The following is a 16,585-nucleotide window of genomic DNA, read 5'->3' as shown; positions in this document are numbered from 1 at the left end:
CTTGCAGAGTCTGTAATTTGTTGTTAATTTTAATTTCTGCAACAGAAATCTGGGTTAAGTTTTTTTTCATCTCAAAGTTTGCATTGTTATAGGAGATAATGGAAGAAAACAGTGTATCTGTTTTTTGGTTTAAAATTTTAAAAGTAATGCAGAACAAAGGTAATCTCTTCCCAAAACCAAAACATAATACATCCATAAACATGAACACAGGCACACATAAGATAAAATAAAAATCCCATAAATTTCACCAAAATATAGCAGAAATACAAGCAAAAAGTACAGATGGACTATGTCCTGTGTTTTTCTTCAAGGAACACCATATGCAGGTAATAAGAACAACCTACAGATGCTTGAGACAACCTAGTTGCCATCAGAAAATAAATTATTTGATTCTCTAATCATATTATTACATACCCATATTAAATTAAGGGATATGATTCTGTACACAGTACTTTTCATTCTGATTACACAGTAATTTACACCATGCTCAAAAATTGTGTGCTGTACAAGAATACCTGTGATAATCCATGGTGTTACAGGAAATTTCCTAAAGATTCTGAGTAGCATGCTGGAAGATTTCTCTTCCATAATAATGCTCAAGTGCATACAGTGTAATGAAATAGTTGCTATTTCTTATTTTTCTTTTGGTGGTGGAAGCATTGCTGTAGGTTTAAAGGTGTGAGAAATTCCAAATCCTACAAACAGGACATCTGGGTTTTGGGAGGGATGTTTCTAGTCACTAACTGCCATTTTTATGTAAACGAATTAATTAAGACCCTTAAATGTAATCATCCAGAAATAAGATTAAATTACACTCATGTCTATCAAAATGGTTCCAAGAGGTTTCTTTCTATTTCATTCCACTGACAAACTGTCTATTTGTTTATGCAACATCATAACTGGAGCCCAATCCTTAAGGTAATTTTTTCATTACACACTCTTTTCAGGATATATGTATCTTCATAGCTACACCAAGATGCCCAAAGATTTTGATCAAATTCAGTTTTCCTTCTCTTGTCACAGCATTTTATGGAATTGCATTTTGAATTCATTATGTAATTGATTGCAGTATTTTGTACTTTTGAATAGTTCTATTTTGAAGGATCATGTTTTTATAAGGAAAATGTAATCCATTTATGGTTTTCATTTTACTCCTACTACCTTCACATGATTACTAGGATCATATATATGGGAAGCAATTATGACTTCTAAGAGTTTAATAAATTGAGATTTTAATGTGTTGAAAGAAATACAGATAAAGGCAGAAATCTAAGATTCCTCAAGTATGAATAAGACTTTAAAGGCTCTGAAAGATTCAGATAAAAACATTGGTAAGAATAAAATAAATCTGCTTTTGTAGTACAGCTGTACTGAGAGGCTTGAGAGGATACATATATTTCTGAATGGGTAACTGAGGGCTGTGTTTCAGAATTAGTGACTGCTGGTTTCCTTTGAGGCTGATCATAGCATCAGTCACATCTTCCTTCTGTAAGGAAGAGTGTGAAATAGTGAAGATGGAACAGTTGCACTTGGTTTTCTTAGAGAAACTTAAAATGTTTGCAGGCCAGGATGCTCTTTATGTGCAAAGAAGACTGTGTGACACAAAAGTTGAGCAGTGAGACAGTGGTTTGAATGCATCATTTCCCCCATCTTCTTTTCTTTTTAAATCTGTTACAGGAGAAAGTTTTCAGGGATGTGGAAAGGAGTGTCTGTAAGTGGAAAGAGATTGTTGAAGCCAGGTAGTGAACAGCAATTAGAGGGAAGACACAAACAGCTCAGCAGCTTGTTTACTTGTGTTTTAACAGTGATACTGCAAACCCAGGACTAAAAACCCTCCCTGAATGGCAATGCTTCCCACTTCCCAGTATTGTGTAGCAGGCTCCTACACCTGGAGAGTTCCTGGAATATGCACTGCATTTAGTGTCTCAGGATTCTCTAACACACAAACTCTTTAGGCAAGGATATTACCTACAGCTATACAAACCAGAGGAAAGCATCAGGAGAAATAAAGAGCAGTATTCAGTGCCTGCTGAGTCAAGAAATCTATTGGATAGTGAGAACAATACCAGGAAGCAGGCCACCAACTGCACTATTCAGAGATGCACAGGGAGACAAGGAACCATCAATAAACCCCAAAGTCCAAACTAATGAGAAAACACCTTTAATTACCAATTAAAATAGTAAAGGGGCAGGTTTTCCTGCTTTGTAATTGATGTTAGAGAGGGGAAAGTTCCCTCTTCCTAGGGCTTTTGTTGAGGAGAGAAGCTTCTACTAACACAGCTAAATGGGCTGGGGTTATGGTGTGAGGGTTTTTTTTATTTTTATACACCAATTCTTAACTGTTGTGAAATTAGCTTTAAGGTAGGGGCTCTGGAGCACAGAAATGAAGGGGGGAAAAAAAGTCCTTCCTTCTACTGGTCTGCTTGCAGATATTTGCCATATTTCAGGAGGATGCTGGGGCCAAGTCCTGCAGAGAGATTTAACTTCTCCCTCCATTCTTTTACCTGATGAGCTTCCACAGCTGACAGTGAAAGGCAGATGGGAGATCTTGTCTGTCACTTCAATACTGTTTAAATTCCAAAATTCCCCCCACCTGAACTCTGCCCCAGAGCTCTGCTGATTCTTCAGTGAGGGCATTGCCAGTCTAAACGGGAGACTAATTAGCCTGGACTGTGAGTTCATTTGGAATACATGTTTGGTACTGCAGACCCCAGTGCAAACATCAGTCGAGCATCTCAGTACTCACCCTCTGTCTTCCAGGGCTGTACTGGTTGACATTGTTCCCATTCAGGCACATACCTGAAGTTCACAGCCAGGAAAATATGTGTTTAATGTGTCACTGTAATGAGGATTCTCAAAGGTGCTGCAACAGCACAGGGTAGGAACCTCTGGATGTACAGTCCCTTTGGAGTTTCATTAGCATAATTGGAACTGGAACCTACTTTAGTGCTATTCAAATTTGGATTGATTGTATAATTGGATGATAATAGTAATGCAGTAAATAGTCAATAGTAAAAATACCACTTTAGCAGTACTTTACATGGTCAGAAAGCTGTGCAAACATTAACTAAATAATCTTCCCAGTGCCCCAGTGAGATAGAAATCAGAGCTGAAAAAGGCCCATTACTGCATCATAAAATCCCATTCCCTTGCCAGGGCAGCATACATTCACCCAGAAGAGGACATAGAAGACACTAAGCTACTGCTATGTTCCATCTCTGCTCCCCTTGTGGCATTATTTCAATCTAGGACTTCCCTGAGACTGTAAAGGGACTTCACAAAGGTTTTAAATAGCATAGGAACTGCAGTGCTCCTTTCTGATGAAGGCAAAACAGGTTTTTACTGTCCTTCTCCTTGCCTATTTTACAATGTCAGCAGAGAAGTGTATTAGGTTCTGCTCAAAAGAAATAGAGAAAAGGTTGAAACTATTTAAAGATGGGTTCACAATTTCTTGCTCAGAATAAAAAGAGACAAGGAAGACTCCCACCTCTCCAAAATAAACATCCCTAATACTAGCTATCTACCAACAGTTCCACACTGATGGTATAAAAGTGAGACATTTCATCAGTAACTGTATAAAATCTCTTTCCATTACCATTTGCCTTGATAGAAGCACCACTCAGTGTTTATATCCTGCATTTCATCAGGTTTCCAAGGTTGCAAAGCTCTTTGAATGTAAAATACCTGCTCAAAATACAATAATCAGTGCAACAATAACCTTCACCACTATCAATCTTTGTATTTTTAATGTTATTTTGACCAATTGTTTCCCTTGACAGTTCCTATACTTTCGCTATAACAGTGACAAAACAATTATATCCTCTGAATAAGCCCTAAAATTGTAGCCATGAAATAACTTTCAGAGTGTTCAAGGCTATTTTATTTCATTTGCATGAATATTCATGCATGTGTATCCATGGGAAGTGCAAGTCTCAGGAGCACACGTGCTCTGGTTCTGATGCTTGTGGCATTAACAACAAGTCTGTTCAGGGAGGTGAGCCACAGAAAAGAGAAGGGGTTGTTAGTCTGGGGCAGAGCAGGTCCCTACCAGAGTTTGTTTCCTTTACACCTGAGCAGAAGATAGACTTCCTGCAAGCGTTGGCAATTTTTCTTAAATGCATGCTAATTTCACAATAATTTCTGAATTTTAATATGAAGAGATTTGGATGATTTAAATTCATCTGTGTCCATAGGGATTTCTCGATTGTTTTGGGTTTTTTTGCTTTTTACTCCTATAAAAAGGTGTTTTTAAGTCTAAATAAGACATGTAGTAACAGAAGAAATTTTTCCTTGAGTTTTTTTCTTTAAGAGTATTAGTTTTTGACCAATATTAGCAGTTCTCAAACTCCAGGCAGCCAGCTGTAGAACTTGTATAAATAAGGCTCTTGGTTCTTAATTTTCCACAAAGACCAGACTGGAAGGTGAGACAAGCAGAAGCCAGAAAATTGCAGGCACTTACCTGAGATATTGTTGTGCTGGTAAACACAGAAGCATTAAGTACTTCTTAGTTTCTTTGGTTTGTAATTTTCAAGTAATATTCATTGTAGAACCAACTGAAATCATTATGTGTGAGTGGAATAGAACTCTTGTAAACAAAAGGGTTGGGTTTTTTTCAATTATTAGGGTTTTGCTGTGGTTTCATATCAATCTGAAATGTTGCTTCCAATCTACTTTGCTGCAACAATGGAAACGTGAACTATTATGAATCACAGGGAAAAAGACCTACTTGAGTCACACTAACTAGTATTAGCTTCTCTGTTATCATGAAGTTCTTTTTCCCAAACACATTTGAGACCAAGAGTTTATTTCTATCCATCAAATTTTATTGAACTAATAATAACTGCAACTCTCCATTTTCAATGTGAACAGCTGTCTTGGTGTCCTAATTATTGCTGAGTAGCTTTGAATAGGATCCAGTCACATCCATGGCATAATGGTGGTTATTTTTCATTTTTAGTATTAATTAGTAATTTTAGAGATCATATATTATTTTTTAAAAGGGACTTGTTTGGTGAATTGAGTGTCTGCTTATAAACATTTCCCTGCTTGTATAAACATTGTAAAGGTACTGAAAAAAGATCTATTTATTTCAAAGTACAAATGGCAACAAAATATGGGGTTTATTTCTTTTAATATATTTATCTTTCATTCAGCTACAGATAAATCTAATTTGAGGTCGTGTTAGAATGAAAAGACCATTTATATAATATTTTTGTATTTTTGTCCTGATTTTAGGCAGAACATTTTTCAAGTACTAAACAAAATGTCTCGAAGCCTTGACTAAAGTTAGAACACCACTGTGAAAAGTGCTATTCAAATAGAGCAAGATAAGTGGCTTGGTTTGAAGAGGTTATAATTTCACTATTTAATTTTGACTGCTTAAAATATACTAGCAAAACAAAAGGACCATGGAGAAATTAAGAAGCATTTTAAATTAATTTGAAGATCTTTTATTATCTGGTCTTGCTTATTTTAGAAAGCACAATTTGGAACTTTTTTTACACCTCAGTAAGAACCTATGAAATAACAGAACTGGAATTGGAGTCGTGAGAACTTTGGATCAGATTCATGACAACAGTGTGTGAGAGCTGGCAAGTAAGTGAAATAGGAAAATGAGGTGATGTCTTAATTCCCCAAGCTGTTCACTGCTAAACCCTTGAGAAAAAGGCCACCAAGATGTAGCTCTGGTCCATGTGAGTCAGGATGCCTTGGCTGAGTGCAACACTTCAGGGTTGGCTTTGCCAGTTTAGATGTTTCCTTTCTTCAGAGAAATGTGAGGATAGAAATCTCCTTCTTAAATTGTTCTAGTGATTGAAAGTAGAGAGAAGATGGGATGGGCCAGGCCATGACAATATTTTTGTATTGGAGTAGGAAATTGCATTTGTGTTTTTGTGAGTTTTGAGAGAGATAATTTGATAACAATAACAATAATATGTAGGACAAGCTTGGCACTGTACATCAAGGGCAAAGTCTTTCTGTGGGAAGGAATTTATACATCAGTGATGCAAGAAATTACAAACTTGAAAAATTTTTTATAGACTAGAATAAAATAAACATTGTAGGAATTGGACCTTGATCCAGTAGCTGAGAAAGGCTGCTATATTTTATAAAAGCACAAAATGGTGCTGCCATGATCATTCCTTCTTGTTTTGAACTTAAATTATCCTGTAAACTAGGCTGGTCTTATTCAAAACATTATTTTAAAAAATAATTATTTATATTTGTTTGGATATTTTCTGTGCTATGTTTGTCATACCAGATGAATGAATTTAACTGAAGTTAAATTCTTGCCACCTGTTATAAAATTATATTTAATGTAAGGTACATCTATGTAATCTGCAATAAGAGAAGGACTTGGTTTCTGATTTCAGAAAAATTCAAATACTGAAACATTTTCCATTTATTTCCACTTTTACTGACTTTATACTTCAGAGGGTTTCATTCTGTTAATTTCTCTGAATTGTTGATTGAATGGGAATGGGTAAAAAATTGAATGGGTCTGTGCAGGTATTTTAGGCAAGTGTCACAGCTGCAGGAGATAATTTAAATTATATTTAGTTTCAAAGGATCCATGGAATCCACTCAAGTGGCAGATCTTTTTCTAGGTATAAGAAAAATATTAAATCTGAGCATACCACATCTGATAGACTGGCTAGTGTAAATGTTTTTATTTTCACCTGTACTTGAGGACATACATTGGGAGGCAGAATTTCTGAATCCCCATTGTCACAGTTGTAAAGTGCTGGTCTCAGAGGGCTCTGTAGTGACTGAGTATCTTGTGAAGGATAAAAGTACTCCTATGTGTAAACCTGGGCTGGGAACCCATGACAGCTGTGCATGACACCAGAAATCTGACAAACTGTTTCCTTCTCCCCTGAACATGGGTCCTTGACCCAGGCTTGTTGTCTCAAACTTTCCTCCTCTCTGTGCTGTGCAAACTCGTGTTGCAGCTCTGAAAAAATCAAACCAAGTCTGGGCCCATTAGTGAAAAGGGCTGCAGTTCTCTGAGAGCAGAAGCATCTTTAAAGAAAAAATGGTCTGGGTAAGGCTTGAGAAAGTGCTGTTTATTCTTGGAGGATTCAATTCTCTCCTGTAGGAGTTAATTAATGAGGATCTGTCTTCAGTCTCATTAAAATTTCTCTTTGGGTTTTGATCTGAACTTAAGAAATAAATGAGGGAAAACAAGGAATGAATGAAGACACAGTGACTTTCCAACATCTTTCTTGTAGCTAAGGAAAAGGTTATATTGGTTCATCTGGACAACTGCCCTGTCTGCTCTTAGATTTTTTTTTTTTAGTTATCCAAAAGATGTCTTTTCTTCCAAAGAACAGCTCTGGAAGTGATATCCTCTAATGAGGTTTCTCTGCTTGCACAGAGCACAGGATTGAACCTGGTGTGGTGTTAGCCTGTGTTGTGGTTTAAAAGACAAAAAAAAAAATAATGAGTCCATAAAAAGAAAAGAAGAAAAAAAAATGTTTAATAACTTTGTTTTATATCAGTTAAATTGGAATGACAAGGGTGATGTTTGTTTCTTACTGCAAGCTCTGGTTCCTAAATCTTTAAGCCTTCTCAGCTGAGTTCACACTAAAAAATGCTGGTTTTAATTGAAAGTTCCCATTCCTTCAGTCTCCTGGGTTATGCCAAAGGCATGAGAGCTGCTAATGCTCCTGCATGGCAAACACACAAAAGCTGCATCTATGATCCTGTCACGGCGTGTAGGATGTGGTGCTGCAGATAAAGCAGCTCAGTATAATGTTTTCTTCACTGTGTCTCAAAAGTTACACTTGAAATCACATCTGATAAATGATTATGCTTTAGAAAAACAAACAGTAAAAAAGGCGTGTAGAATAGGAAGTGACCTGAACTGAAATTGCATTGCAAGGATGTCAGAATGCTGTAGCAGCTCAGTGATAAGTTATTTCCTGACAGTATTTATACATTCATCTTTTTTACTTCTAAAAGCTCTTTACTCCCTGACCTCCAGCTGTCAGTAGTAACCAGCAACAGTATTTCATTTTATCATTATTTTTTTTATTAGAGCAATAATTGTGCAAACATATGTAGATTAAATGAGGGTTTGGACATACTAAACAGCTTTTCTGAATTCCATTTTGGATACTGCTTAAGATAAATTCCCAGAAAGCTCCACAGGGGTTTGAGCCTTTCCTGTGGCTTGCCAAATATATTTTCTGTTCACTCCTGACAACTAAATGCTTCAGCAAAATTCACACTTGGTTCTGTGGGGGTGGAGAAAATATTTTACATGAGTTTATGCAAGGGTGATTGGAACTAGCAGCAAAGTCGCTGCTGATATCACACATGCACAGATGTTTTAAGAAAAAAAAATACCTTGAAGCAAGCACATAATTTTAGCAGTTGATGTAGTGGCAAACACTGAATGCAAGATAATATTTTAAAGTATGGTTTTATAAAACCTTGCATTGACACGTAATAAATCTGTGGTGGTGTGATTGTAAACAAGATTATTGCCCGCACAACACACAAACATGCTTTTATGTATTTCCCAGCAGTCATCTGCTGCTTGTTAGATTATTATCTTTTTTTTTAACCCTAATATCCCCCAGCAATTATCCTCTATGAGTATCCCAAATTATAGGCAGCAAATGAGCCCTGGGAATCATAGCCTGTTCCCCAGGACCCTGTTGGTGCATTTGTGCAGCTCTGACCCTAACTGGTGGATTTGAAGGGCTGAGCCTTTGGCACAGAATCCTGACTTGTCCCTTTTCAAGCTGAAAAACAATTGCAAAAAGTGGCCATCTGGCTTTGGCAGAACAGATTGAGACATTCCCTGCTCAACTAAAAGACAGTTGCCAGGTCTGACTCAGCTGTGCCACGTCATAAAAGGTCTCAGGAGTGAACAAAAACCATATTAGAAAATTTCAAAGCTGAGATTTGGCTTCTGTTGACTTAAATCCCTACCACAGGATTGTTTGGTTGTGCTGTAAGAGATGCAAAATAAACTCAAATAAAATAGACACCACCACTGACCAAACATCTAAGAAAAAAAAATCCTATATAATTAATGTTTCTAAATCTTCTCTTGGGTCTTTTGGGTCTTTGTCATATGCATGTCATGGATTTAATGGGAAGGTCAATATGGAAAAATTGGTCCTTGACATTTTTTTTGGACAGAAGGTTGATAATGATTTTGCTTTCCACAAATGCTGCAATCAGCTGGCACAACAAATGCTGTACTTTTGAATTCAACCTACATTTAAATCTTCAATTTGAGGGATAGGATGATAAAAATATTTCCAAATATTAAGAAAAATTTACTTTTACTAATTTAATTCAAATTAAACTGTAGAAAGGTTGCAGATGGAATTTTCCCTGACAATCTCTTCCTTATGTTCCCTATGAAAATGCCCTGATAATAAAGGCACTGATGATATGCTTCCTTTTACTCCTCTTTTTGCAGTGGAAAGAAAAAGCATCCCTGCTTTAAATATTTGAGAGATACCTGGAAATACAAAACTGATTGAGACTCAAAAGCTTTCCTTATTTTTTTTTTCCAGCTAAATTCCAACCTTTCAAGTCAACAAAGGGAATTAACCTAATACTGACTACTCTGTGTATTCTTATTGTGGTCTTGATAGACCTAATTTACCACTGACAGCACTAAAAGGATTCCCCATTTAGCTGTTCTCCCACTCTCCTGATAACTCATTAGAGAGCCCTGGCTTTGCTTGATGCCTGCAACACAGAGAGTAAACTGGTTTGCATAAATCATTGCTACCTTCAAGGGACAAAATATTTTGGCATGCTCTGAGTTTATATTTCCTTCAGCTTCTGTTCAATGTATTTAGAGACCAATTTTGCTGTTTTCCCACAGGCAGATCCTGTGTCTAGTTTGGTGTAGCAAACAGTGAATTTATGTGAAAGGAAGACCATGCCACTAGGCAAAGTGTTTAAATATAGTCTGTCATGAAATAGAATTGCACCCATGGGATTCAGCAGTGACTGGAGCAGCCTGCTCACTGATTAATATAATAAACAGTAATGATGGCAGCATCTCCAAATGGGGCATCTTGCATTTCCTTCTGCATATTATCAGCTACTTAGAAAATCCCTACATTCCCTACTTCAGTGTACAGATCTTTCTAATTTATAAAGTTCACTCAATCTTGACTAGTTCAGGTTGATACTACTACCCATTATGACAGAGGATGCATATAAAGCCCAATTGAAATTCTGGGGAATTCTAGAAAAATATAGTAAATCAAAAGAAATTTCAAAATGTCTCACCATCCTTGAGCAGATAAGTTAGTTCAAGTTGAATCTGTAGACATATTTTGGTGTACCATAAATTCTTTACATTAAGTACTTCTTATGAGATGAAATTTGGTGCTTTTTTTCATTAATTTGTTTTTTTGGTAAAATGTCACTAAGTGAAGTTGAAAGCAAAGTGATTGTCTCTCCTTTCTTCTCTATTTTTCCTTACTTTGCCTCATGCTTTCTATTTTGTTATCCCTCTTTCAAAATGTGATGTCTCTTTTCCTCCCTATCTTTTTTTTTTGTTGTTTTTTTTTTTTTTTTTTTATTGTTTTTTTTTTTTGTTTTAACATTGCTAGTCATTCTTCTGGTGTATTTGGATTAAGTTCTGCCTTTTAATAATCCTTTATGCTTAACTTGTCCTCTTTCTGACCATTTTTTTATTTTTAGTTTCGATGCCTCTGACATGTGACTATGCCTGCCTGTTGTGTGCCTCAATTAGTTGCTCACACACTTAGGTAAAATATTTACCCCAAATTTATACCCTAGTATCTCTTATGCCATCTTTGTATGCTTAGATTTTAATTCAGTGCAAGGCAATATAAATTGTAAACCTATTTTTAATTTATAGGTGTCACAGGCTTCCAACTTGTCTGTATCACCCAACTTACTTTCTGACAGAAAAATGAAAGGACTTTGAGTGGTTATATGGGATTTCCAGCTATATGATATTTGCTGTGCAGCTCATCTTGACATCCCTCTGAGGTTTTTGGTTGTCTTCAATGTGTAGGCACCAATACAGTACTGAACATGTGGAGCATGCCTGGAAACAATGGATTTATTGTAAATGATCTCCACAGAATGTGCCTGCATTTTTCTGACTGAATTTTAAAGAAAGCATAACAGCATCTGTCAGTTGAATGAATTCTTGTCTGTCCTTTTGATGTAAGTTTTATTTAATTCTGAATTATGTGCCTCGACTCATCTCCAGTCTGTGATTCTATGATATTCCTGGTGAGGATCCTATGGTGTAGGGAGGCTGTGAGATCCTAGAATGGTTTGGGTTGGAAGGGACCTTGAAGATCTTCAAGTTCCAAACCCCTGCCATGGGCAGTGACACCTTCCACTAGACCAGGTTGCTCAGAGCTCCATCCAACCTGACCTTGTGCACTTCCAGGAATGGGGCTTCCACAATTTCTCCAGGCCACCTGTGCCAGGGCCTCACCACTCTCACAGGAAAAGAATTCATTCCTGACATCTGATCCAACCCTACTCTCTGTAAATTTGTTCTCATTCCTCCTTGTTCTGTTGCTCCAGTTTCTGATGAGAAGTCTCTCTGGCTTCTTGCAGGAATCCATGAGAGAGAATGTTGAGAGAATGAAAGTTTGGATCACTGAAAAGTTTCATTGAGATATTTTCAATTATTTTATTTAAATGGTAGCAGCACTTCATAAAAGCTCAGGAACTGAGGAAACAAGCTTGAAAGAGAAGAGCCTTGAGCAATGTGTTATAAAAGCCTGTGTATAAATACCTCCTGTGATCAAATATACTGAGGTTCATGCAGCACTACTGTAGTAAATGAAAGTAGTAAAGCAGTCATAGGATCTCATGGGAAAAGAAATGAAAATGGACTATGCTTTCAGCAGGAAAAGCCTTAGTCAGGAACACAGTCTAGAGAAATGCCACAGGCAAGTAAGTTATATGTCCTCCCAAGAAATATGACTGTTTGTCCACCAGGGCTGGTAAATTCCTCCACTTTCAGTCTGAGTCGAATGCTGCAGGTTTGGGGAGCTGCACAGCCTTTGTTTTGCTGCTATGAATGTTAGTTTTGTTCTTGGGTATTTTTCCTCAAGGTTGAAGGGAGTGAAAGTACATTAACAACTAGTGAGTGGAGTTATTTCTATGAAAATAAATAAAGCAAAAAATCTAAGTAACTCCAAGGTCAATAAAAATAAAGAATGAGCTATGCTGCCCCATTAAATGCCTTTTTTTGTTAGCTAAATATCAAGTTTATGCTTTACTGTTTCTAGTTGGTTTTGCTTCCTCCCAGTCCATCAAGAAATCTGCTGACAAAAGGAAAGACATTTTTCTTTCTTCCCCACATGTATAGTATAAACCTTAAAGGGAGCATAAAGAAACTTCCAAATAATTCCTTAACAACACCTTATACAACATTAAAACTCTAACTCGTTAATTTCCCTTATGACTAATGTGAAGCCTTTGCCTGTCTCCTACCCCAAAAATTACCAGCTTCTTAGGAAAAGAACTTGAAATTTATGGCTCAAATGCATCTTGCTTCATTCTCCTGGGCATCAGCCTGCACAAGGAAAGCTGTATTGATCACTACAGTGATCTATCCCTCTTTTTGAATAGACAACAACTTGAACTCAAGCAGACTAATTCCTTCCAGCCATCAAAATGAAATTTTTAAAATTGAAACTCAGCTTTGTAAAAAACTGTAAGTAGCCTGAATATCTGAAATGCAGAATATAAAAGAAAGCCCCTGCTTGGTAAGGGAAGATAGAGAAGTGAAATGGAAAACAGGATTATCCCCAAACTGAATCAAAAATGCTCACCTTTTCTCCCCATTTTTTTTTTTTTTGTTCCAGCCACACAGCATATATCCAAAATGTCCAAAACTGAGCATATTCACAGAGACCTGCCTGCAAGAAGAAATCTTGGCACACTGTGTGTAAAGGAGCTCACCCTGCAGCAACTCAGGGTGGCTAAAAGAGTTTCAGGCTTTAGACCATGACAATATACCAGCTCAACTACTTGGAGGTTGAAACCACTAGACCCTGGTGTTCCCTGGAGCAGATTAGGTAAGAAATGTTTACTTTTTCAAGATTTCTGTAATGCTGTATTTTTATAGACAACTTCTTACAGAACAGATTATTCTTATTTCAGAGTAATTGCCTGTCACATTTTTTTTTAAAGCAATCAGAAGAGGAAGGGCTGAGAGGTTTGGGATTGTTCAGCTTGGAAAAAAGAAAGCTTTGGGGTGACCTAATTGTGGCTTTCCAGCCCCTGAAGGGACTCCACAGGAAAGATGGAGAGAGACAATTTACAAGGGCCTGGAGTGACAGGACAAGGGGGAATGGCTTCAAAATGAAAGGGAGTAGGTTTAGATCAGATATTGGGAAGAAATTCTTCCCTGTGAGGATGGTGAGGCACTGGGACAGGTTTTCTTGAGGACCTGTGGATGCCACATCCATGGAAGTGTTTCAGGCCAGGTTGGATGGGGATCTGAGAAACCTGGTCCATGCCCATGGCAGCAGGGGTGAAATGAGATAATTTTTATGTCCCTCCCAGCCCAACCCATTCTGTGATTCTAGGAAACCTCCTCTAGCAGATCTCACCCACTGCAGAACAGCTACTCCATGAAGATGTAGGGAAGGGCTGCTCCAGAAAGGGGAGAGTGAAGTCAGCAGGAGAAAAAGGCTTCTGCCTTTGGAGAAATTGTTAGATGAAGATCTTTCCTGTCTTCCAGGCTTCATGAGCTATTTTGGAAACGCAGAAGGGACTCAAATGATTTTGTTTAAACTTCCCCCCAGCTTTAGTTCACACACACCTATTTACACCATGCAGAGCTTCATGGGGACTCTTAAAATGCAAGAGCTTAAGTTCTCACAAGTAAATGAATACACAGGCATGGCATCTGTTTACCTCACAGGCTAGACCAGCTTTGGATGAAAGAATTTCTACTGAGAAAGTTTGAAAAACTTTTATATTATCTTTTTTCTGTTATGCATAAATCAGATTCTGCTCTAGCAAAATTTTAAATATTTAAAAATATATGTTTCTCTCAAATTACTCAAAAAATTACTTCTCTCAAATGCTGTGTCTCACTGTTTCCCATATGCCAAACAAAACGTAATGCACTTTTTTTCAGACATTTCACTTTATCAGCAAAAAGCTTGGAATAAAAGCTCTCTCTGATTATTAGCCTTAAATCTTAATCTCCTTAACTTGTCAGGTCCCTGCCATTACTTTTGAATGTTTAAATATAGATTAATAGACAGAAGACATGCCCAGCCACTACAACCATGTAGCTATTAGGAGAGTAAATATCTTAAGAGCTCAAGCAGAAGTGAACCCCAAGAGAGTTGAGTTTTAAATTCAAAAGAATGCAGTTTCCAATTTAGGTGAAAACAAGGTGGATTATGAATTGTTTGTCACTACCACCTGTTTATTTTGCTGAAGATTTGTAGAGGTAATTAAATGATGGCTTCCAAGTAGTGCTAAGTATCCATGGAAATAAATAGAGCCTGTCTTTATAGACATAGAGATGAAATGAAGGTGTTTGTGGTGTGAGAATTTGTGTGTATTTATTAATTTAGCTTGTAGCACACTGGGAATATCTGTCTTAATTTAAAATATTTGTTTATTTGCAAGTCCTGTGTTTTCATTTTTGTTTCCCTAGTGGGAATAAATCAGACTTTCAGGTTTATAAAAGAACCCACAAAACTTCAGTGGATTTTGCATTGCAGTGTCTTCATGAGATACTCTGGGCAGACTTTAGTCCTGAAATAGTTTTAGACTGAAATTACCAAGGTATTTGTAAATTTTAGGCTGATCTCTGCAAAATTATCTGTGACTCCAAAACCCACAAATTTTCAGTACATTATTCTGTCAGGATAACTGTCTTATAACTGAAAATAACAACTTTTTCCTTTGTTGTTCAGTGTTTTTTCTACCCTCAAGTCCTCTTCCCTATGCTTGGGTAATAGTAGTAATAGTCACATTGTAGTAATAGGCACAGCCCTTGGATAGTTGCATGCTCAGCAAAATGATATAAAATAGGAATTTTCCTTGAACTGGGTTATCAACATTTAATTTGATTCTTTGTTAAAATGTTGTTCCAGTCTTAACTGGATAAAGTTGGGCTTGCTCAGAAAGCAGGGCAAATTTCCACTTTCTCCTAAAACCAAAACAAATAGAATTACAACAACAAAACAAAAACCATGGAAAAAGTGATAACTTATGTTCAGACCTGAATTCCATGTCTATTTTGTGTCACTGTTAGTGCCTCCAATTGTGTATGGAGTACTCCTGAGAGAAAATCCATTCTCTTCCTCAAATTCGAAAAGGAAGAAAAAATGAGCAGCTGGTTTATTTTCCTGACTCCCATCTGAACATAAAGCTTCCTAGGCTTGTTTGAGACCATTTAGATATGATTGTTGCCCTGCTTTCTTTCTATTTCTCATAATGAATATACATCAAGGAGTATTTCCAGATTTGAGGATAATCTCCTGGTTTGATGACTGATTTCTTTCTATCTTGTTTTAAAGCTACAGTGGCAACATCTTTCAAAGCATTTACAGATGACTTTTCTCCTTGCAGCACTGATGAGATTTAAAGTAAAAAAAGAACAAGAGAAGAAAATATGATGCTTTTTTCCCTTTTTTATTTTCTTTTCTATTTTTTTTAAGGAGGTTCCCTTTTTTCTCCCTGCTCCTTCAATGAGTAGAAGAGCATAAAAGGATTTGAAGTAAACTTCTAACTAAGTCCAAGAGGTAGATAAAGGAGAGCCTGACTAACTGCAGCTTGTTTGGAAACCACTGCCAATATAGCCTTTCTTATCTGTATGGATAATGCAAACAATAGAATGACCTCTTTTTATGGCCTGACCATTAAATCTTTTTCTATGGCCATAAATGACTTTGAACTACTAACAGTCATTGTTTGCAGTTATTTTCTAGGTTTAAATGCTTCAGATGAGACTCTGGGCTCTTTTTCAGGTTCACCTTGTATTATAGAACAGTGGCTGTTGCTGGGAATGTAAGGTCATGGATGAAATGTCATTGCTTTTGGTGTCCATACTCAGTTATTTTCATTTGCTGATGAAGATCTGAGGCTAGTCAATCAATTAAATGAAATGTAAAAACAGTTTAATGGCTCAGTGTGAGTGTTATCCTACACAGCCAAACAACTGAATTGACATTGTGCTGCATATATTGTGTCTATGTGTGGGAATCTAAATGTAATGGGTATTTCTGGTTATTTCTAGAAATTCAGGAGTCCAAAGCATGGACAGAAGCTTCTCACTGTGGTTCCAAAGCAGTGCAGTAGTGGAGTTCCTTGGTACAAATGAATGACTCTTTTGAGACAGGGTATGGATTTGACAAATTTTCACACAATAAAAAAAGACAAGGTTTTGAGGGTGAGAGTGAAGGCTATACAGCTACAAAATTATTTTTGCAGGTTGTAATCAATCAGATAGCAATGGACTAATGGCAGTGTAACTAATTTGGATACTCTGGGTGTGCATTTTGGTTTTTTTTTGGTTGCCTTTGCTTATATAACTGCATGGCATTTGCTGCCATGAGGGACTTCCAGGTAATTTTAAGAG

Source organism: Oenanthe melanoleuca, chromosome 1 (assembly GCF_029582105.1).
Source record: "Oenanthe melanoleuca isolate GR-GAL-2019-014 chromosome 1, OMel1.0, whole genome shotgun sequence".
Classification (NCBI taxonomy): domain Eukaryota; kingdom Metazoa; phylum Chordata; class Aves; order Passeriformes; family Muscicapidae; genus Oenanthe; species Oenanthe melanoleuca.
This window is presented reverse-complemented; position numbering follows the sequence as displayed.